The 23,123-nt window shown below is 40.4% G+C and overlaps 1 protein-coding gene and 1 long non-coding RNA gene across 4 annotated transcripts in view; both read right to left on the minus strand.

Moving 5' to 3' along the window:
• LOC147360168 (uncharacterized) overlaps nucleotides 1–23,123 on the minus strand; it is a 90,856-nt gene that overhangs the window by 38,220 nt on the left and 29,513 nt on the right. The gene's annotated exons all lie outside the window — the stretch shown is intronic.
• On the minus strand, nucleotides 397–16,441 carry LOC147360169 (uncharacterized). 3 transcript variants are annotated; one of them, XR_015138973.1, is made up of 3 exons: nucleotides 16,302–16,441; nucleotides 7,673–7,742; nucleotides 397–538 (listed from the first exon to the last, which is right to left on the minus strand). It is a non-coding gene; the product is annotated as an uncharacterized LOC147360169 (long non-coding RNA). The 3 variants fall into 3 exon arrangements; XR_015138974.1 differs by lacking the exon at nucleotides 16,302–16,441 and adding an exon at nucleotides 2,400–2,561 and having other exon boundaries at nucleotides 7,673–7,791; XR_015138975.1 differs by lacking the exon at nucleotides 397–538 and adding an exon at nucleotides 2,400–2,561.

Here is a 23,123-nt window from a genome sequence, read left to right on the forward strand (position 1 = left end):
CCCCTATCCTGAGAGGGACCTTGGGCCCTCCCCCAGGGATTATCCACAGGGAGAAATGGCGGTTGTTACATAATTTCTAATAGCACCAAGAGCTATCTCACATTCTCACAAAGAAGTAGGGCTGGCTTGTCTGTAGGCACCATCATGACCAAATTCTTTATACTTAAAAGAGTATGAAGGCCAAAGGAGAGAGAGGAATCACCCACAGTCATTCAACAAATCAGTGGTAGGGCCGGTGTACTGTTTTCATAGCCAAGGTGTTTTCCCCGCTACTCCCTGGCTCCTACAAGCCCCAGCCAGACCTACCCTAACAATTTATTCTTCCCAGCATCATACTAGGCTTTTCTTTCATTCTCCCCCTGATCCCAAGAAAAGCTATCAAAGGCAAATTTGCCCTGAACGTTTAATGACTAATCATTATACTTTGCTATTTCACAGGCAGTCCCTGAAGTGGACCAAGAAAGTAATAGGGAAGGTGGCATTCGACATCTGGAGTGGTGTGACGCTCTTGAAATCTCAGTAAGAAGAGAGGGAACACCTGTAAAATAAAAGGAAGAAAGTAGAAATCATCTGTAAGGCGGATATCTACAGTGCATACATCCAACATGGCTTCTGCCTTTTTAGAACAGGCCCCCTGTTTCTTCCGAAGAACTCCTGGTTCTTTGCACCATCAACTTAGGAATCTAATGGGAAGTTTTGATCATGAAAGCCTGACACCCAGTCACAGATGAGGGTGTGTGTGTGTGTGTGTATGCGTGCGTGTGGTCTATTGACATCCTTCATTTAAATGGACACTAAGGGGAAGTCCCTCCTTCTGGTAAAGGTAGGAGAGATGAGCCTGGAAACTCCTGAAGCTATGGTTTCAGTCTGGGAGAAGGGAACTTTTTTGAGAAAAATAAATCTAATTCAATTAGAAAAGCAGAGAAATGATGGTAAGAGAGGTTTCAGAGGGGACCAGTCAGCCCTTCATTTCCCTTTATCTTGAGAGCAGTTCTTCCCACACCTTTGCCATAGTTCGGTTATGACCCAATAAACTGCCTGAGCTAGTCTGAGTAGGTATTTGTCATTATTGTCCAAGTTCAGAGTAAAAAAAATGAATACCCAGAAGTTAGGTATTGTCAGGGACAGAACCTGAAGTGTGGAAATAACAGTTGAGTTCTGGAGAAGGAAATGGCAACCCACTCCAGTACTCTTGCCTGGAGAATCCCATGGAGGGAGGAGCCTGGTAGGCTGCAGTCCATGGGGTCGCAAAGAGTCGGACACAACTGAGCGACTTCACTTCACTTCTGCCTCCACACGCTTGCAGATAACAAGGCCCATAAGCAAGATAACCACAGCTGATTAAATTAGCAGGCTGTCCATCCTCAGCCTTGCCAACAGCCATGTTAGGGCCCAGCAGGAAGTGCTAGGTTAAGCGAAACCAATCATTGTTACTCTCCAAAATATGAGTGGAAAAGTACTGGAAAAATAAAGCAGTTAGCAGTAGGAAGTGAAGCTCAGAGAGCACAGAAAACAAAGGTATTATGTACCTTCATGACCATGAAGAAGAAAGGAACCTAAATGCATGAGCAAGCCAAAAGTATCAATAAAGGAAACTATACAAAAAAGATACACAAAGCAAAGGAAAAGAATACCCCTGGAGGTAAAGTCAACACAAGTGGACCCAGAGAGAGACAGGTATGTGAGAAATGGCTGAATGTAGTTGCAGAGAAGTCTATATCTGAGGGAAAACAATGATATACTCTCCAGGTTCCTTTGCAGACAGGTATAGCAATGTAACAAAGTTCTGGTCAATTAAATATAATGAGAAAGTCCCAAAAGTCTTTTATGAGGGAGCTACACTCTTCTGCCTTTTCTCCATCCTGCTGCCTACAATATAGTAGTGATGGCAGGAGCTATGGCAACAGTTTTGAACCATAAGCTTAAGAGTCCACACACAGTGGACAGAAGCATCTTGGGGACCTAATGATTTCTGGACTTACCTGCCTGAGAAAAATATAAGAATAAACATTTATCTTGTCAAAAAAAAAAAACAAAAAAAAACAAAAAACAGTTGAGTTCTGAGTGAGACAGGGAGGAAAGCAAACTAAGTATTTTATAGTCAAACAGTTTAAATCTCCATCCTTTGTTTCTTTGGACTCAGACCTCATCGTGTCCACCAGTGCTGCTGAAACATTAAGGAGCTATAACAAATACAAGATGTTGGAGTTGGCAGGCTACTTAAAAAAAGAAAAAGCTCCTCACAAAATAAATTATGCAAACAAAAACGTGTGTAGAACTGATACTCCTTAAAGAATTAAAACATTAAAATGGCAGCCTGCACTCACGTACCAAGAACAAAAAGAGAGTATTTCTTGTATATATGCCATATCAACATTTATTCCTCGCCAGTTTCTTACCTGTCCATCTTCCACACAGGTAACCACTTTCTTGGATTTTCTAATTTTCTGTTAACTCAAGCATCTGGCTCATTTCTCGCTGGGTTGTCTACCTTTTCCTCATTGTTTTGTAGAGAGAAGAAACTGTCACACGTTACTAGTAAGAGTGTATATTCATGCAACCTGTTTGAAAATACATTTGGCATAGCTAGTAAAATTAAACATGAGCAAAATCTTTTCGATTTTTACCAATCTGATGAGTGAGAAGTGATGCACTGCTGAAGGTTTTAGTTAGCATCTTTCTCAGTTCAGTTTAGTTCAGTCACTCAGTCATGTCCTACTCTTGGCAACCCCATGGCCTGCAGCACGCCAGGCTTCCCTGTCCTTCACCAACTCCCGGAGCTTGCTCAAACTCATGTCCATTGAGTCAGTGATGCCATCCAACCATCTCATCGTCCATTATCCCCTTTTCCTCCTGTCTTCATTCTTTCCCAGAATTAGGGTCTTTTCCAATGAGTCAGTTCTTTGCATCAGGTGGCCAAAGTATTGGAGATTCAGCTTCAGCATCAATCTTTACAATGAATATTCAGGACTGATTTCCTTTCAGATTGACTAGTTTGATCTCCTTGCAGTCTAAGGAGTCTTCTCCAAGAGTCTTCTCCAGCACCACAGTTCAAAAGCATCAATTCTTCAGGGCTCAGCTTTCTTTATAGTCCAGCTCGTATATCCATACATGACTACTGGAAAAACCATAGCTTTGACTAGACAGACTTTTGTCAGCAAAGGAATGTCTCTGCTTTTTAGTACGCTGTCTAGGTTGGTCAAAGCTTTTCTTCCCAGGAGCAAGTGTCTTTTAATTTCATGGCTGCAGTCACCATCTGAAGTGATTTTAGAGCTCAAGAAAATAAAGGAGTACATCAAGGCTGTATATTGTCACCCTGATTATTTAACTTATATGCAGAGTACATCATGTGAAATGCTGGGCTGGATGAAGCACAAGCTGGAATCAAGATTGCCAAGAGAAATATCAACAACCTCAGATATGCAGATGACACCTCCCTTATGGCAGAAAGTAAAGAGGAACTAAAGAGCCTCTTGATGAAAGTGAAAGAGGAGAGTGAAAAAGCTGGCTTAAAACTCAAGAGTCAAGAAACTTAGATTATGGCATCCAATCCCATCACTTCATGGCAAGTAGATGGGGAAACAATGGAAACAGTGAGAGACTTTAGCATTTCTCCATCATGAATTATTTCAAGCATTTTTCATATCTTAAAAGCTACTTATATTTCTTTATCTGGAAACATTATTTCTTTTGCTCATTTTCCTATGTATTCACTAGCTTTTTTCTTGTCATTTTCTAGCACTCCTTACGGATTATAGAGAAAGGTTTTATCTGTGATATGGTTTGTAAGTAAAAATTTTAACTCATTCTTAGACCTGCTCAAAATAGCTCAGGGTGGCACTCTTTTCTCCTGTTCTCTAGATAATGCCTGCTGTTGTTCGATTTTTTCTGCTCTGGACTTACGCATTTCTGCTTCATGATATCCTTAAATTGGTGAAATTGTTTCATTAATGTTTTCAATTCACGTGACAAAAAAAAACTAAATACTACAAAAGGATCATAGAAAAAGTAACTTTCTAAACTGTAAGTGACACAAGATAAAGTAGAAAACCATTGCAAAGATGGAAACAATAGTCAACAGTATTTGACCAAAAAAAAGCTCTAGGATCAGACCTCTTCGTAAGCATATTCTACAAGGCAAACAAGGAACAATAATTCTAATATGACATAAATAGAAAATAAGAAACAATTCCCAGCATGTCATATGAAGTAAACATAATCTTGATAGCAGAGCTTAATAAGGACTCATGTCAATTATATGTCAATAAAGCTGTTTAAAAATAAAATTATCAACAAGGATTCTATGAAAAAGGAAGATTTTAAGTAAATCTTATTCGTAGAACATAGATTCATGAACACAAAAATCAACTATGTTCATAAAATTTCAAACAGATCTACAGATAATTGTTAGAATCAATGAGAATTTATCACAATAGATGCATACAAAGGAAATACACAAAACTCAATGGTACTACATAAATCAACAACACAAATCAGCAAATGAAATTTCAATAATTTTTTAGTTCAGTTCAGTTCAGTCCCTCAGTCGTGTCCAACTCTTTGCAACCCCATGAATTGCAGCACGCCAGGCCTCCCTGTCCATCACCAACTCCTGGAGTTCACCCAAACTCATGTGCATCGAGTCGGTGACGCCATCCAGCCATCTCATCCTCTGTCATCCCCTTCTCCTCCTGCCCCCAATCCCTCCCAGCATCAGGGTCTTTTCCAATGAGTCAACTCTTCGCATGAGATGGCCAAAGTATTGGAGTTTCAGCCTCAGCATCAGTCCTTCCAATGAACACTCAGGACTGAGACCAGGATGTTAGGATGGACTGGTTGGATCTCCTTGCAGTCCAAGGGACTCTCAAGAGTCTTCTCCAACACCACAGTTCAAAAGCATCAATTCTTCAGTGCTCAGCCTTCTTCACAGTCCAACTCTCACATCTATACATGACCACTGGAAAAACCATAGCCTTGACTAGACGGACCTTTGTTGGCAAAGTAATATCTCTGCTTTTTAATATGCTATCAATAATTTGTATAATCATATAAGACATGAAGAGCTTATAAATACACATAATAGGTTTTGTGCAGAAACACTACAAAGAAAATTATAAAACTTTAGTGACAGACATTTTTTAATACACCCAAATCAAATGTATATGATGTTCATGGATTGGAAGACTCAATATGATAACTATGCCAATTCTCTTCAAATTGATTTTCAGTCTCAATGCAATCAAACCCCCAGAAAAGTTTTTGCAAAAGTAAACCAAGAGAAACTTGGCAATGCAATTCTGAAATGCATACAAAAATGCAAAAGGCACAATAGCCAAAATACTCTTGAAGAAGAATAATTTAATAAGACTTGATGTAGGAGATATTAAGTTTTATTTTAAAGCTGTAATAATTATGATAAAGTGGTATTACAACAACCATAGACAGATATGCAAATGAAAAAAAATAGAGAGTCACCAGAGAGATGACTTGCACATAATGAGAGTATGTTTCTAACTTGGTTATAGTAAACAAATATTGCTACTGTCATATTAAGAAGGCTGCACATCATAATATTAATATGCATTCCCTAAGTGGTTGAAGATCCAACCATTCTAAAGGAGATCAGTCCTGGGTGTTCTTTGGAAGGAATGATCCTAAAGCTGAAACTCCAGTACTTTGGCCACCTCATGCGAAGAGTTGACTCATTGGAAAAGACTCTGATTCTGGGAGGGATTGAGGGCAGGAGGAAAAGTGGATGACAGAGGATGAGATGGCTGGATGGCATCACCAACTTGATGGACATGAGTTTGAGTGAACTCCGGGAGATGGTGTTGGACAGGGAGGCCTGGCGTGCTAGGATTCATGGGGTCACAAAGAGTCGGATACGACTGAGCGACTGAACTGAACTGAACTGAAGTGGTTGAAGGAGGATACAGGTTAAGAAGGCAGGATAGAAGGAAGGAGAAGAAAAATAAATAAATAAATGTTGCTTTACCAAAAACTCATCATGTAGGTGGAATCCTGTTACATTTATAAATATATTACCAAAAAATGAATATCACTAGATCTCTGTTTACTGACTTCCAGTGATGTCCATGCAATCTTACCAACAGAACAAAAGTTGGAGACTACTATATGGGTTTTGATAATATTCCAGTTGAACATAGAACTCCTGTATATGAAAATACTTATGTGTGAAAAAGCAAGTGTTTGAAGGAATAGCCACTGCTGTGAATACTGGTTAAATGATGATGATGGGACGGGAAAGAGGACAAGCAGAGTAGCTCTGCCTTTATCCATATCAGTTTCTAATTTTTTTCTTGTTACAGCTGTCGATGAAAGTTCAGTTAACAATTAAGAAGAAAGGGAATTTTATTTGAACCAGACTGAGGATTATAACCCGGAAGAGAGACTCTCAGAAAGCTCTGAGAAACTGCTCCGCCAGGTGCAAGTTGAAGGCACAGGCATACACGTTTTTGAGACAAAGGATCACACATCAAAATGACATGGTGATATTTTATACAAAGTTCACCAAGGACGCATCGTGCCGGTAAGCAGGCATAAAGAGAGCAGGAAGTCCGTGATCCCCCACAGAGTGCGGGAAGAATGCTATCCTTTTAAGAAATTATATTGCTAATGTCAGAAGAAAGGAGGAAATGTTATCTTTAAGGTCAAGCAGACACTCCTATCTTCGAGGAAGTTTGGTTAATATGTAATGCAAGCTCACACTACACATTAGGGAGGGAGGGGGGAGGCCCAAATGGATGCAGAGAGAATTTTGTGTTTAATTTTTCCTTATCCTGCCTGGAAATAAGAATTTTATTTCATCACAACAAAAATCACTACTCTTATGATCCAAACATATCAAATAAAGAATATTAAAATTCATAATTTGTTGTTGTTAGTTGCTAAGTCGTGTCCAACTCTTTTGCAACCTCATGGACTGTAGCCCCCCAGGCTCCTCTGTCCATGGGATTTCTCAGGCAAGAATACTGGGGAGGGTTGCCATTTCCTTCTCCAGGGGATCTTCCTGACCCAGGGATCAAACTCACATCTCCTGAATTGGCAGGCAGATTCTTTACTACTGAGCAACCAAAATTCATTATAGGTTATAATAAAGCACTCAAGTAATCACGTGAGTGGAGAAAACAGGGTAATTGAGAGTTGCATCTAAAGAAATGATTATATACACATATAATCATTATAAGTGTTACAAAGGGATGTGTAAAATATGTCATAATGTAAAAGTAAAACAGTGCATGAATCAGAGGCAGTCAAAAGAAATCACCTAGGTAGTTCAAGCAGAAAAAGAATTTCAGCTATTGTATGAGCACATCTCATTGTAAGAACCCGAATCACCCGTGAAATCCTGGATATGAAAGAGTCTGGGGAAAGATAGGCATTTGATTTACAACCCCTGCAGGAAGGCAGTCTGGGAGCAGCTGAAATGCATGTAGATGGAGACTCTGCACAGGACCTGCCATACCCCAACTCCCTCCCATACTTACACTTCCAATTAGAAAATATTCATCTCTCAGAAAGCAAAGTGCCCACCTTGAGTGGGAGCTGAAGTGAGTGGGTCTGAGAATAAGCAAGGCAGGACACAAGAGCTGGGAGATATGAATAAAATAAATAGAGAAGAATACAGGGTATTTATGAAAGCGGTTGTTACCTTGCAATGCTGGAGTAATATCTCATAGTGGCCAGGCTGATGGTGGGAGCCCTCCTCTTTCAACAAGTGCCTAGGAAAGAGAAGTCCACCTATGTATTAGGAAAACTGCAACAGAGGAGGGAGCCCTTGAGCTAAATTAAGAAACCTATTACTTCCAACCCTTCCCACTCAAATAGGATACTCCTTTCAAAAGATAGTCCCTGACTCTGATTTTAAAATCAGAAAGTAATTTGGAAATCATATAAGCTGTATAAAGAGACTCCTTTTTAAAAAAACAGAAATGAGAAGCAAACCTTGAAAGCATTTGAAAGAGGCGTTTTAAAATCCCCAGTAAAATGTCACCACAAAGCTGAGAAAAAATTATAATCTAAAATAGATTTTTAAACTAGTGAAGCAAATTAAAGGTATGAGGAGAAGTGAAAGTCGCTCAGCCATGTCCGACTCCGCTACCCCATGAATTTGTAACTGAACTGAGGCTTCTCTGTCCATGGACTTCTCCAGGCAAAAATACTGGAGTAGGTAGCCGTTCCCTTCTCCAGGGGATCCTCCCAACTGAGGGAATGAACCCAGGTCTACCACACTAAAGGCAGATTTTTACTGTCTGAGCCACCAGGGAAGCCCAGAGGTATGAGGAACAATCATAAGACAGAAATATAGAAACCCAAAGAAGAGATAGCAAAGTAACAGGAAGATGTGAAATAGAATCTGACGGAGAGGAGAGAAATTGAAGACAAGAAGAAAAATATTTCATAAATAAGGACTAAGTAAAGTAAGGAAGAAAAAGGAAAACATTTAAAAAAGCATATAACATAAAAATAAAAATAACAAAAGAAGTAGCTTAAAAACACAGAGTCTTAAATATTAAAAAGTCAGTGAAGATCCACCAGACACAAAAATCAAGTCCTACCAGGAAGAAAACCAAGTCAACAAAACAGAAGAATTATTTAAAACAATAATTGAGGAAAATATTTCTGAAATAAAAGATTTCAGTCTACAATTAAAAGCTCACATTATAGTAAACACAAGATGAATGCAAGTAAATATTGTGGTCTTTCAAGATAAAAATAGAAGCCTTCAGGAGGCCAACACTCCCCCTCCAACTAAAAAAGAAACAAAACCTTAAAAAACCAGGTTGTAATATAGAAATACTCAATGCCAGAAAATAGTGAAGCAAAACTTAGATACTCTATGGAAGAAAATATGCACTGAGGATTTTTGTACAACTAATTTGTCCTTGACCTAAATATATTTCTAAATGTGCAAGAACTCAAGAAATATTGTTTCTTTTCATTTTTTTTTTTGAACTGAACTGAGGTTCTTTATTTATTTATTTATTATTTTATTTTTAAACTTTACAATATTGTATTAGTTTTGCCAAACATCGAAATGAATCCGCCACAGGTATACCTGGGCTCCCCATCCTGAACCCTCCTCCCTCCTCTCTCCCCATACCCTCCCTCTGTGTCGTCCCAGTGCACCAGCCCCAAGCATCCAGTATCGTGCATCGAACCTGGACTGGCGACTTGTTTCATACATGATATTATACATGTTTCAATGCCATTCTCCCAAATCTCCCCACCCTCTCCCTCTCCCACAGAGTCCATAAGACTGATCTATACATCAGTGTCTCTTTTGCTGTCTCGTACACAGGGTTATTGTTACCATCTTTCTAAATTCCATATATATGTGTTAGTATACTGTATTGGTGTTTTTCTTTCTGGCTTACTTCACTCTGTATAATAGGTTCCAGTTTCATCCACCTCATTAGAACTGATTCAAATGTATTCTTTTTAATGGCTGAGTAATACTCCATTGTGTATGTGTACCACAGCTTTCTTATCCATTCATCTGCTGATGGGCATCTAGGTTGCTTCCATGTCCTGGCTATTACAAACAGTGCTGCGATGAACCTTGGGGTACACGTGTCTCTTTCCCTTCTGGTTTCCTCAGTGTGTATGCCCAGCAGTGGGATTGCTGGATCATAAGGCAGTTCTATTTCCAGTTTTTTAAGGAATCTCCACACTGTTCTCCATAGTGGCTGTACTAGTTTGCATTCCCACCAACAGTGTAAGAGGGTTCCCTTTTCTCCACACCCTCTCCAGCATTTATGGCTTGTAGACTTTTGGATTGCAGCCATTCTGACTGGCGTGAAATGATACCTCATAGTGGTTTTGATTTGCATTTCTCTGATAATGAGTGATGTTGAGCATCTTTTTATGCGTTTGTTAGCCATCTGTATGTCTTCTTTGGAGAAATGTCTATTTAGTTCTTTGGCCCATTTTTTGATTGGGTCATTTATTTTTCTGGAATTGAGCTGTAGGAGTTGCTTGTATATTTTTGAGATTAGTTCTTTGTCAGTTGCTTCGTTTGCTATTATTTTCTCCCATTCTGAAGGCTGCCTTTTCACCTTGCTAATAGTTTCCTTTGTTGTGCAGAAGCTTTTAAGTTTAATTAGGTCCCATTTGTTTATTTTTGCTTTTATTTCCAATATTCTGGGAGGTGGGTCATAGAGGATCCTGCTGTGATGTATGTCGGAGAGTGTTTTGCCTATGTTCTCCTCTAGGAGTTTTATAGTTTCTGGTCTTACGTTGAGATCTTTAATCCATTTTGAGTTTATTTTTGTGTATGGTGTTAGAAAGTGTTCTAGTTTCATTCTTTTACAAGAGGTTGACCAGTTTTCCCAGCACCACTTGTTAAAGAGATTGTCTTTAATCCATTGTATATTCTTGCCTCCTTTGTCAAAGATAAGGTGTCCATATGTGCGTGGATTTATCTCTGGGCTTTCTATTTTGTTCCATTGATCAATATTTCTGTCTTTGTGCCAGTACCATACTGTCTTGATAACTTTGGCTTTGTAATAGAGCCTGAAGTCAGGTAGGTTGATTTCTCCAGTTCCCTTCTTCTTTCTCAAGATAGCTTTGGCTATTCGAGGTTTTTTGTATTTCCATACAAACTGTGAAATTATTTGTTCTAGCTCTGTGAAGAATACCGTTGGTAACTTGATGGGGATTGCATTGAATCTATAAATTGCTTTGGGTAGTATACTCATTTTCACTATATTGATTCTTCCAATCCATGAACATGGTATATTTCTCCATCTATTAGTGTCCTCTTTGATTTCTTTCACCAGTGTTTTATAGTTTTCTATATATAGGTCTTTAGTTTCTTTAGGTAGATATATTCCTAAGTATTTTATTCTTTCCGTTGCAATGGTGAATGGAATTGTTTCCTTAATTTCTCTTTCTGTTTTCTCATTATTAGTGTATAGGAATGCAAGGGATTTCTGTGTGTTGATTTTATATCCTGCAACTTTACTATAATCATTGATTAGTTCTAGTAATTTTCTGGTGGAGTCTTTAGGGTTTTCTATGTAGATCCTCTATGTAGAGGATCATGTCATCTGCAAATAGTGAGAGTTTTACTTCTTCTTTTCCAATTTGGATTCCTTTTATTTCCTTTTCTGCTCTGAGTGCTGTGGCCAAAACTTCCAAAACTATGTTGAATAGTAATGGTGAAAGTGGGCACCCTTGTCTTGTTCCTGACTTTAGAGGAAATGCTTTCAATTTTTCACCATTGAGGATAATGTTTGCTGTGGGTTTGTCATATATAGCTTTTATTATGTTGAGGTATATTCCTTCTATTCCTGCTTTCTGGATAGTTCTTATCATAAATGGATGTTGAATTTTGTCAAAGGCTTTCTCTGCATCTATTGAAATAATCATATGGTTTTTATTTTTTAATTTGTTAATGTGGTGTATTACATTGATTGATTTGCAGATATTGAAGAATCCTTGCATCCCTGGGATAAAGCCCACTTGGTCATGGTGTATGATCTTTTTAATGTGTTGTTGGATTCCGATTGCTAGAATTTTGTTAAGGATTTTTGCATCTATGTTCATCAGTGATATTGGCCTGTAGTTTTCTTTTTTTGTGGGATCTTTGTCAGGTTTTGGTATTAGGGTGATGGTGGCCTCATAGAATGAATTTGGAAGTTTACCTTCCTCTGCAATTTTCTGGAAGAGTTTGAGCAGGATAGGTGTTAGCTGTTCTCTAAATTTTTGGTAGAATTCAGCTGTGAAGCCATCTGGACCTGGGCTTTTGTTTGCTGGAAGATTTTTGATTACAGTTTCAATTTCTGTGCTTGTGATGGGTCTGTTAAGATTTTCTATTTCTTCGTGGTCGAGTTTTGGAAAGTTGTACTTTTCTAAGAATTTGTCCATTTCTTCCACGTTGTCCATTTTATTGGCGTATAATTGTTGATAGTAGTCTCTTATGATCCTTTGTATTTCTGTGTTGTCTGTTGTGATCTCTCCATTTTCATTTCTAATTTTATTGATTTGATTTTTCTCCCTTTGTTTCTTGATGAGTCCGGCTAATGGTTTGTCGATTTTATTTATCCTTTCAAAGAACCAGCTTATGGCTTTGTTGATTTTTGCTATAGTCTCTTTTGTTTCTTTTGCATTTATTTCTGCCCTAATTTTTAAGATTTCTTTCCTTCTACTAACCCTGGGGTTCTTCATTTCTTCCTTTTCTAGTTGCTTTAGGTGTAGGGTTAGGTTATTTATTTGACTTTTTTCTTGTTTCTTGAGGTATGCCTGTATTGCTATGAACTTTCCCCTTAGGACTGCTTTTAAAGTGTCCCATAGGTTTTGGGTTGTTGTGTTTTCATTTTCATTCGTTTCTATGCAAATTTTGATTTCTTTTTTTATTTCTTCTGTGATTTGTTGGTTATTCAGCAGCGTGTTGTTCAGCCTCCATATGTTGGAATTTTTAATAGCTTTTCTCCTGTAATTGAGATCTAATCTTACTGCATTGTGGTCAGAAAAGATGCTTGGAATGATTTCTATTTTTTTGAATTTACCAAGGCTAAATTTATGGCCTAGGATGTGATCTATCCTGGAGAAGGTTCCATGTGCACTTGAGGAAAAGGTGAAATTCGTTGTTTTGGGATGAAATGTCCGATAGATATCAATTAGGTCTAACTGGTCTATTGTATCATTTAAAGTTTGTGTTTCCTTGTTAATTTTCTGTTTAGTTGATCTATCCATAGGTGTGAGTGGGGTATTAAAGTCTCCCACTATTATTGTGTTATTGTTAATTTCTCCTTTCATATTTGTTAGCATTTGTCTTACATATTGCGGCGCTCTTGTGTTGGGTGCATATATATTTATAATTGTTATATCTTCTTCTTGGATTGATCCTTTGATCATTATGTAGTGACCATCTTTGTCTCTTTTCACAGCCTTTGTTTTAAAGTCTATTTTATCTGATAAAAGTATTGCTACTCCTGCTTTCTTTTGGTCCCTATTTGCATGGAAAATGTTTTTTCAGCCCTTCACTTTCAGTCTGTATGTGTCCCCTGTTTTGAGGTGGGTCTCTTGTAGACAACATATGTAGGGGTCTTGTTTTTGTATCCATTCAGCCAGTCTTTGTATTTTGGTTGGGGCATTCAACCCATTTACGTTTAAGGTAATTACTGATAAGTATGATCCCGTTGCCATTTACTTTATTGTTTTGGGTTCGATTTTATACACCGTTTTTGTGTTTCCTGTCTAGAGAATATCCTGTAGTATTTGTTGGAGAGCTGGTTTGATGGTGCTGAATTCTCTCAGCTTTTGCTTGTCTGAAAAGCTTTTGATTTCTCCTTCATATTTGAATGAGATCCTTGCTGGGTACAATAATCTGGGCTGTAGGTTATTTTCTTTCATCACTTTAAGTATGTCTTGCCATTCCCTCCTGGCTTGAAGAATTTTTATTGAAAGATCAGCTGTTATCCTTATGGGAATTCCCTTGTGTGTTATTTGTTGTTTTTCCCTTGCTGCTTTTAATATTTGTTCTTTGTGTTTGATCTTTGTTAATTTGATTAATATGTGTCTTGGGGTGTTTCACCTTGGATTTATCCTGTTTGGGACTCTCTGGGTTTCTTGGACTTGGGTGATTATTTCCTTCCCCATTTTAGGGAAGTTTTCAACAATTATCTCTTCAAGTATTTTCTCATGGTCTTTCTTTTTGTCTTCTTCTTCTGGGACCCCTATGATTCGAATGTTGTAGCATTTAATATTGTCCTGGAGGTCTCTGAGATTGTCCTCATTTCTTTTAATTCGTTTTTCTTTTATCCTCTCTGATTCATTTATTTCTACCATTCTATCTTCTAATTCACTAATCCTATCTTCTGCCTCTGTTATTCTACTATTTGTTGCTTCCAGAGTGTTTTTAATTTCATTTATTGCATTATTCATTATATATTGACTCTCTTTTATTTCTTCTATGTCCTTGTTAAACCTTTCTTGCATCTTCTCAATCTTTGTCTCCAGGCTATTTATCTGTGATTCCATTTTGATTTCAAGATTTTGGATCAATTTCACTATCATTATTCAGAATTCTTTATCAGGTAGATTCCCTATCTCTTCCTCATTTGTTTGGTTTGGTGGGCATTTATCCTGTTCCTTTATTTGCTGGGTATTCCTCTGTCTCTTCATCTTGTTTAAATTGCTGAGTTTGGGGTGTCCGTTCTGTATTCTGGCAGTTTGTGGAGTTCTCTTTATTGTGGCGTTTCCTCGCTCTGTGTGGGTTTGTACAGGTGGCTTGTCAAAGTTTCTTGGTTAGGGAAGCTTGTTTCGGTGTTCTGGTGGGTGGAGCTCTATTTCTTCTCTCTCCTTTCGAAGACTTGGGTTGCTTTTCTGGGTGCCTGATGTCCTCTGCCGGCATTCAGAAGTTGTTTTGTGGAATTTACTCGGCGTTTAAATGTTCTTTTGATGAATTTGTGGGGGAGAAAGTGTTCTCCCCGTCCTACTCCTCCGCCATCTTAGCTCCTCCCTGCGAAATATTGTTTCTGATAACTTTCCTGGGGAGTTTCCAAGAGACAAGATTTATTCAATCAAGAAACATTTGTGGGAATTAGCAACATGATTATAATTGAGTACTGAACATTTTCATTGTGGAATTAAGTCTGATGAAGGAGTAATAAATAGTATGTAAATGTGACCTATTGTGATAAAGTACAAATACCAAAACTTCTGTCAGATAGGAGGATGAGGGAGAGAGGTAGCTCAAAGAGTAAGTCCACTGACTGCTTTACATATAATAGCTTCAAGTCAAAGGATATTTAAAACACATAAGCTTCAACAAAATTAAAAACTTGTGCATCAAAGGATCCTAGCAGGATAGTGAGAAGATCCTGCTGAGAAGAAGAAACAAACCAGGTCTCTGATAAGGGTCTATGACCCAGACTATACAAAGATCTCTCACAACTCCACATTAAAAAGATGAACAACCCAATTTAAAAATGGGCAAAGAACTTAGACATTTCTCTGAAGATACACAAGTGGCCAGTGAGCACCAGGAAAAGATGCTCAACATCACTAGTCATTACTGCTGCTAAGTCACTTCAGTCGTATCCAACTCTTTGCAACTCCACGGACTGTAGCCTGCCAGGCTCCTCCATCCATGGAATTTTCCAGGCAAGAATACTGGAGTGGTTTGTCATTTCCTTCTCCAGTCATTAGTCATTAGGCACATGCAAATCAAAATCACAGGATACCACTTCATCCCCAATAGTATGACTATAAGAAAAAAAAAATTAATGGAAAATGACAAGCATCGACCAAGAGGTGAAGAAATTGGAACCCTTGTACATTGCTGGGGAGAAGGTAAAATGGTGCAAACTCTGTGGAAAACAGCCTGACGATGCCAGGAGCCAGCGAGAGGCACTCCACTCATGACAAAGGTCATGAGGAAGGAGGCTCGGCATACGCAAAGGCGGGATCGAGCCTCAGGAGTCCCCCTGGATATTCTCGAGCATCTGCCCCCAAAAGCCAGAGTCTGCCTACTTTATTGCTTTGTGCTCTCACCTCTGACTTTACTGGGGGCTGTCCCCCACCACCATCTCGCTCTCTCTGACAAAGAGTTAACTTACAGCTCCAGTTAATAAGTTCCTGGGCATTAGGAGTGTTTAAATCTAAACCCCTCAGATAGCTCTCTAACTCGCCTGACAAGTTTACCCGGACTCCTACAGCTATGCATATGATTGTTTACAGTCTCTCAGCCTCGAGAGGCACGGGAAGCTTAAGATATTCAAATAGCTTAGAGCCTCTCAGAGAGTTAGAAACTGTCAGAATAAAACTAGTAAAAGATTTCATTGATGAGCCAATTCTTGCTGCCAAGTTTCCACATCTCCTGTATTGTATCCTTGAATGTGTATTAATTAATATAGTTGGTATGTAGAAAAAATAAGTAGTGGCCTTGGTGTTAGCAACTTTAGACCCTTAAGGTAATAAATTCTTTCCTTTGTTGTAAACCCACTAAACCTCTGCCCTATAGGAATGAAACTTTATCTAACACCTTCGGAAGATGGTGCCAAACCTTAAAATAATTACTCTTAGAGAAAATAAGTCTTACAGTTGACAAACCTTTGTCAAGAGTCATAAAATGTTAATAGGTCTTCTGGCCAGAAGATGATGTAAATCACCTAAACAATTTGTATACGATAAATTTGCAGGAAAGAAACCCTTGTTTTTGATAAGGATCAAAGACTGCTGACTTTGCATGATTTCACATCCCCTATTATCCTCTATGTGTAACTTAGGGTATAAAAGCCCCGGTTGAAAATAAAGCTACGGGCCTTGCTCACCAAAGCTTGGTCTCCCCATGTCATTCTTTCTTTTCACATTCCAGCTGAAGTTTCCATCTGGAGCGCGGATATCCTCTGCGACCATTGATTTGCCTGGGCTTCTAAGACCCACTTGAGAAGGTATCTAAGGTGGGGCACCTTCTGCTATTCGAGAGGGCGCCTGCGGCCTCCGTGGTCACAGCTAACCTGGTGTCACAGGTTATATTGATTTTCCGCGTAAACCAAGCTACTCAGCCTCTTTTCTCCACTGAATTTTCCTACTGAGCTATCGTCATTCTATTACTCTTTATATCTTTGATGAATATTTAAATTAATCACCGACGCCGTCTCCCCTTCGAATACCCTGGATCAGCCGGGGCTGGTCTCCAGCATGACAGTTCCTCTGAAAGGTCAGCATAGAATTACCAGATGACTCAGCAATTCCACTCCCAGATGTATATGTAAAAGAACTGAAAACAGGAAGTTCTGGTCCATGACTGAGACACAGGAGGCTCCTCAACTCACCTCCACCCCTGGTCACACAAAGTTGACAGCTACAACACAAAGCCATTGAAAGAGATCCAGTAATGAGTTGAGCCAGTGCTACATATTGGGCAAGCAAGAAAATACTCACATTGGAGAGGGTCTTGGCACACCCTCAAGCCACGAAGAACAAAGAAAGTGGCTTGGACAATTAGAAGGGTTCGAGACACAACCAAGAGCTTGGGAGGGTGGGATGACGAGGTTCCTCTCCTATATGTGGTCACGTGGTCAAAACTGGAAGACGTTGCTATTTTATCTAATGCCCAGCAGCCAGTACAGAATGTGGAGGAAAATGAAGTCTCCGCACTGGGTCTTGCACATTTTCCCCACATCTGCAGGTAGCTCCCTACTGGGCACACCCACTTTCCCTGCAGGCTCCAACCCAGACGAGCGACCCTCAGCTCTGCTAGCCCTGCCATCTCACCTCATTATGTCCCAGGAATATCAGAACGTGTTCTGCAACAGTTTACTGGGAGGTCCCTGCTCTTTAAGCATCTCTCCTGTTGGAGTCTGAGATTCAGCTCCACTGGCAGGCACTCCATCTGCTTGGATGACATAGTAACCTCCTTCCTGTGGTCTCTTTTGAGAAATAAATGATAAGGCAAAACACCCTGAGTCTCTGATATGTTAGAATAATTTAGTGGCATGAGTGTCCTCTCAGTTCAGTTCAGTTCAGTTGCTCATTCACGTCCGACTCTTTGCAACCCCATGGACTGCAGCACGCCAGGCCTCTCTGTCCATCACCAACTCCCAGAGTTTACCCAAACTCATGTCCATTAGTCAGTGATGCCATCCAACCATCTCATCCTCTGTCATCCCCTTCTCCTCCTGCCCTCAATCTTTCTCAGCATCAGGGTCTTTTCACATTAGTCAGTTCTTTGCATCAGGTGGCCAAACTATTGGAGTTTCAGCTTCAACATCAGTCCTTCCGATGAACACTCAGGACTGATTTCCTTTAGGATGGACTGGTTGGATCTCCTTGCAGTCCAAGGGACTCTCAAGAGTCTTCTCCAACATCACAGTTCAAAAGCATCAATTCTTCAGTGCTCAGCTTTCTTTACGGTCCGACTCTCACATTCATACATGTCAACTGGAAAACTAGCTTTGACTAGATGGACCTTTGTTGGCAAAGTAATGTCTTTGCTTTTTAATATCCTCTCTTGGTTGGTCATAACTTTCCTTCCAAGGAGTAAGCATCTTTTAATTTCATGGCTGCAGTCAACATCTGCAATGATTTTGGAGCCCCAAAAAATGAAGTCAGCCACTATTTCCAATTTTTCCCCATCTACTTCCCATGAAGTGATGGGACCGGATGCCATGATCTTCGTTTTCTGAATGTTGAGCTTTAAGCCAACTTTTTCACTCTCCTCTTTCACTTTCATCAAGGCACCCTTTAGTTCTTGTACACTTTCTGTCATAAGGGTGGTGTCATTTGCATACCTGAGGTTATTGATATTTCTTCCAGCAATCTTGATTCCAGCTTGTGCTTCATTCAGCCCAGCGTTTCTCATGATGGACTCTGCATAGAAGTTAAATAAGCAGGGTGAGCATATACAGCCTTGACGTACTCCTTTTCCTATTTGGAACCAGTCTGTTGTTCCATGTCCAGTTCTAACTGTTGCTTCCTGACCTGCATACAGATTTCTCAAGAGGCAGGTCAGGTGGTCTGGTATTCCCATCTCTTGAAGAATTTTCCACAGTTTATTGTGATCCACACAATCAAAGGCTTTGGCATAGTCAATAAAGCAGAAATAGATGTTTTTCTGGAACTCTTTTGCTTTTTCCATGATCCAGCGGATGTTGGTAATTTGATCTCTGGTTCCTCTGCCTTTTCTAAAACCAGCTTGAACTCCTGGAAGTTCACGGTTCACGTATTGCTGAAGCCTGGCTTGGAGAATTTTGAGCATTACTTTACTAGCATTGAGATGAGTGCAATTGTGCGGTAGTTTGAGCATTCTTTGGCATTGCCTTTCTTTGGGACTGGAATGAAAACTGACCTTTTCCAGTCCTGTGGCCACTGCTGAGTTTTCCAAATTTGCTGGCATATTGAGTGCAGCACTTTCACAGCATCATCTTTCAGGATTTGAAATAGCTCAACTGGAATTCCATCACCTCCACTAGCTTTGTTCGTAGTGATGTTTTCTAAGGCCCACTTGACTTCACATTCCAGGATGTCTGGCTCTAGGTCAGTGATCACACCATCGTGATTATCTGGGTCCTGAAGATCTTTTTTTACAGTTCTTCTGTGTATTCTTGCCACCTCTTCTTAATATCTTCTGCTTCTGTTAGGTCACTACCATATCTGTCCTGTATCAAGCCCATCTTTGCATGAAATGTTCCCTTGGTATCTCTAATTTTCCTGAAGAGATCTCTACTACTACTACTACTACTAAGTCACTTCAGTCATGTCCAACTCTGTGCGACCCCATAGACGGCAGCCCACCAGGCTTCCCCATCCCTGGGATTCTCCAGGCAACAACACTGGAGTGGGTTGCCATTTCCTTCTCCAATGCATGAAAGTGAAAAGTGAAAGTGAAGTTGCTCAGTCGTATCCGACTCTTAGCGACCTCACGGACTGCAGCCCACCAGGCTCCTCCATCCATGGGATTTTCCAGGCAAAATTACTGGAATGGGGTGCCATTGCCTTCTCTGGAAGAGATCTCCAGTCTTTCCCATTCTGTTGTTTTCCTCTATTTCTTTGCCTTGATCTCTGAGGAAGGCTTTCTTATCTCTTCTTGCTATTCTTCGGAACTCTGCATTCAGATGCTTATATCTTTCCTTTTCTCCTTTGGTTTTTGCTTCTCTTCTTTTCACAGCTATTTGAAAGGCCTCCCCAGACAGCCATTTTGCTTTTTTGCATTTATTTCCCATGGGGATGGTCTTGATCCGTGTCTCCTGTACAATGTCATGAGCCTCATTCCATAGTTCATCAGGCACTCTATCAGATGTAGGCCCTTAAATCTATTTCTCACTTCCACTGTATAATCATAAGGGATTTGATTTAGGTCATACCTGAATGGTTAGTGGTTTTCCCTACTTTCTTCAATGTAAGTCTGAATTTGGTAATAAGGAGTTCATGATCTGAGCCACAGTCAGCTCCTGGTCTTGTTTTTGTTGACTGTACAGAGCTTGTCCATCTTTGGCAGCAAAGAATATAATCAATTTCATTTTGGTGTTGACCATCTGGTGATGTCCATGTGTAGAGTCTTCTCTTGTGTTGTCGGAAGAGGGTGTTTGCTATGACCAGTGCATTTTCTTGGCAAAACTCTATTAGTCTTTTCCCCACTTCATTCCGTATTCCAAGGCCAAATTTGCCTGTTACTCCAGGTGTTTCTTGACTTCTTACTTTTGCATGCCAGTCCCCTATAATGAAAAGGACATCTTTTTTGGGTGTTAGTACTAAAAGGTCTTGTAGGTCTTCATAGAACCGTTCAACTTCAGCTTCTTCAGCATTACTGCTTGGTGCATAGACTTGGATTACTGTGATATTGAATGGTTTGCCTTGGAAACGAACAGAGATCATTGTGCTGTTTTTGAGATTGCATCCAAGTACTGCATTTCAGACTCTTTTGTTGACCATGATGGCTACGCCATTTCTTCTGAGGGATTCCTGTCCGCAGTAGTAGATGTAATGATCATCTGAATTAAATTCACCCATTCCAGTCCATTTGAGTTTGCTGATTCCTAGAATGTCAACATTCACTCTTGCCATCTCTTGTTTGACCACTTCCAATTTGCCTTGATTCGTGGACCTGACATTCCAGGTTCCTGTGCAATATTGCTCTTTACAGCATCAGACCTTGCTTCTATCACCAGTCACAGCCACAGCTGTGTATTGTTTTTGCTTTGGCTCCATCCCTTCATTCTTTCTGGAGTTATTTCTCCACTGATCTCCAGTAGCATATTGGGCACCTACTGACCTGGAGAGTTCCTCTTTCAGTATCCTATCATTTTGCCTTTTCATACAGTTCATGGGGTTCTCAAGGCAAGAATACTGAAGTGGTTTGCCATTCCCTTCTCCAGTGGACCACATTCTGTCAGATCTTTCCACCATAACCCGCCCAGTGGAGTACTATTCAGCCATAAAAAAGAATGAAATAATGCCATCTGTAGCAACATGGGTGAACATAGAGATTATCACACTCAATGAAGAGAGTCAGAAAGAGAAAGACAAAATACTGTATGATATCACTTATAGGTGGAATCTAAAATGTGACAAAAATGACCTTGTCTGTGAAACAGAAACAGACTCACAGACATAGAGAACAGACTTAGGGTTACAAGGGGGTGGGGGCGGGGAGGGATGGATTGGGAGTTTGGGATTAGTAGGTGCAAACTATAATATATAGAATGAATAAACAACAAGGCCCTCCTGTATAGCACAGGGCACTATATGCAGTATCCTGTGGTAAATCGTAATGGAAAAGCATATGAAAAAGAGTCTGTGTGGATATGGATAACTGAATCTCTTTGCTGCACAAAAGAAATGAACACAACATTGTAAATCAGTTATACTTCAATAAAAATTTTTTAAAAACTAGGACTTATCATCATTTACTAGCTCTGTGTCTTTGGGTAATTAATGACGCTTTGATGACTTCAATCTTTTTGGTGTTTTTGGCTGTGCCGTGTGCCTTTCAGGACCTCAGTTCCTTGATGGAGGATCAAAGCCACACCCTCTGCACTGGAAGCACAGAGTCTGACCCATTGGATTGTCAGGGAAGTCCCATGGTTTCAACCTTTTAACAAAATTAAAGAGGTGTATATGACCCATCTGAGGGAGTTTTAATGAGAAATAAGACAATACTTATGACATGTTTAGTGCAGGATCTGGAAGAGACAAAACACTAAGACAGAAACCATTCTTACCACCAGTGGTGTATTAGAGGTTTTTCAGGCCAGAAGTTTAGGCACTGCTCTTGTCTGTGCTCCAAGATGTGTGGTCCAGTCCATCCCCTGGAGAATCAGAGGGGAACTCTGGCTCCTGGGGGGTGTCTAAGGGACACTGGGCTCTCTGTTCTCTCACCCCCAACAAAGCCTCTGCTCCCCCCCTCTCCTCTAGCAGAGCCCAACATACACACACAAAGAAGAGATGTTTCAGCACCAGAATATCAGGGCTGAACTGACATTCATTACTATACTTCCAGAATAATTTCATCCAACTCCCCTCAAACTGAATAGACAAAACTGAGGCTCAGAGAGAGAAAGAGATTTATCTGCAGTCATCTAACAAGTTGGGAGGAGCCTAGAGCTAGAACTCAGGTCTCCTGACTCCCAAGTGGGGTGCCCATTGCATCCCAAGGCTCCACCCACTTCTTCCTGGAGAACTCCATTGCACAAGGGCAGTGGGGCAGCTGAGCCAACAGCAAAGCCACGAGGTCATCCAATGTTACTGAACATACACCCTCCTGCTGTCTTCACTCCTCCAGTCTACTCTACCCCAACTTGTATGTCCCCAGAGAACTTTATTCAGCAATGACGCGGAAGGATAGATGTGTCTTGCCTCCTCACTCACATCTTGAAATAGAAAGCTGGGAGAGGACATTGCTTCACCCAAAGGAATTACATGTTACTGGAGGTCACCTCAGGCATGAACAGGTGAAATGCTTCATGAGCAGGGATTTCCTGGCATCTGTCTTTCTATCTTCTTGGAAGGTACAGATTCATGGGAAACATTAGAGGAAGGGAAGGAGGGAGTCAGAGGTTTAGCCAGGAGGGTTGGTTGGTCACACTGGCAGGGTTGAACATAGCCAGGTCAGAAGTGGAGGTCAGTGGGAAGTTTAGGGGTTTATTTCCCTGATCTGAGGCCAGAGGCCAGAGGCCAAATGTCTAGGTTTCCATTTCCTGGTGAAATGGAGGCTGTAGTTCTTGGGTTGATTTTTGGATTTCTACAGTGAACCCTAGGAATAGGCCTCTTGTTCCTGCCCCTGCTCTCCTTCACACCCCAAGAACATCTGCCATGGGTCCTGTTCCACTCTCCACGGGGGACAGGAAGTCCCAATCCCACACCCATCTCCCCGGAGTTCTAAGGGGACCAGAGGTCACAGGAACCAGAAACAAATGGAGTTGAAAGCAGTCTTTTATTGGAAAGTCCATGAGGGAGGCAGTCCATGCTCAAGCTTGGGCCTCCCGGATGAGAGGAAGAAGGGGCAGTATGGGAGAGGGTCGTGCTACAGGCACCGGGGCCTGCATCCCTGGGGACTTCACAGGTGCACAAGCACAGACTCTACCTGGTAGAAGAAAAGAGAATCGGAAACGTGAGTCAGCAGGCGAGAGACTCAGAGGCAGTGGGAGGCAGGA

This window comes from Bos grunniens, chromosome 13 (assembly GCF_055505025.1).
Source record: "Bos grunniens cultivar Pamir isolate PY7600 chromosome 13, Bosgru_T2T1.0, whole genome shotgun sequence".
Classification (NCBI taxonomy): domain Eukaryota; kingdom Metazoa; phylum Chordata; class Mammalia; order Artiodactyla; family Bovidae; genus Bos; species Bos grunniens.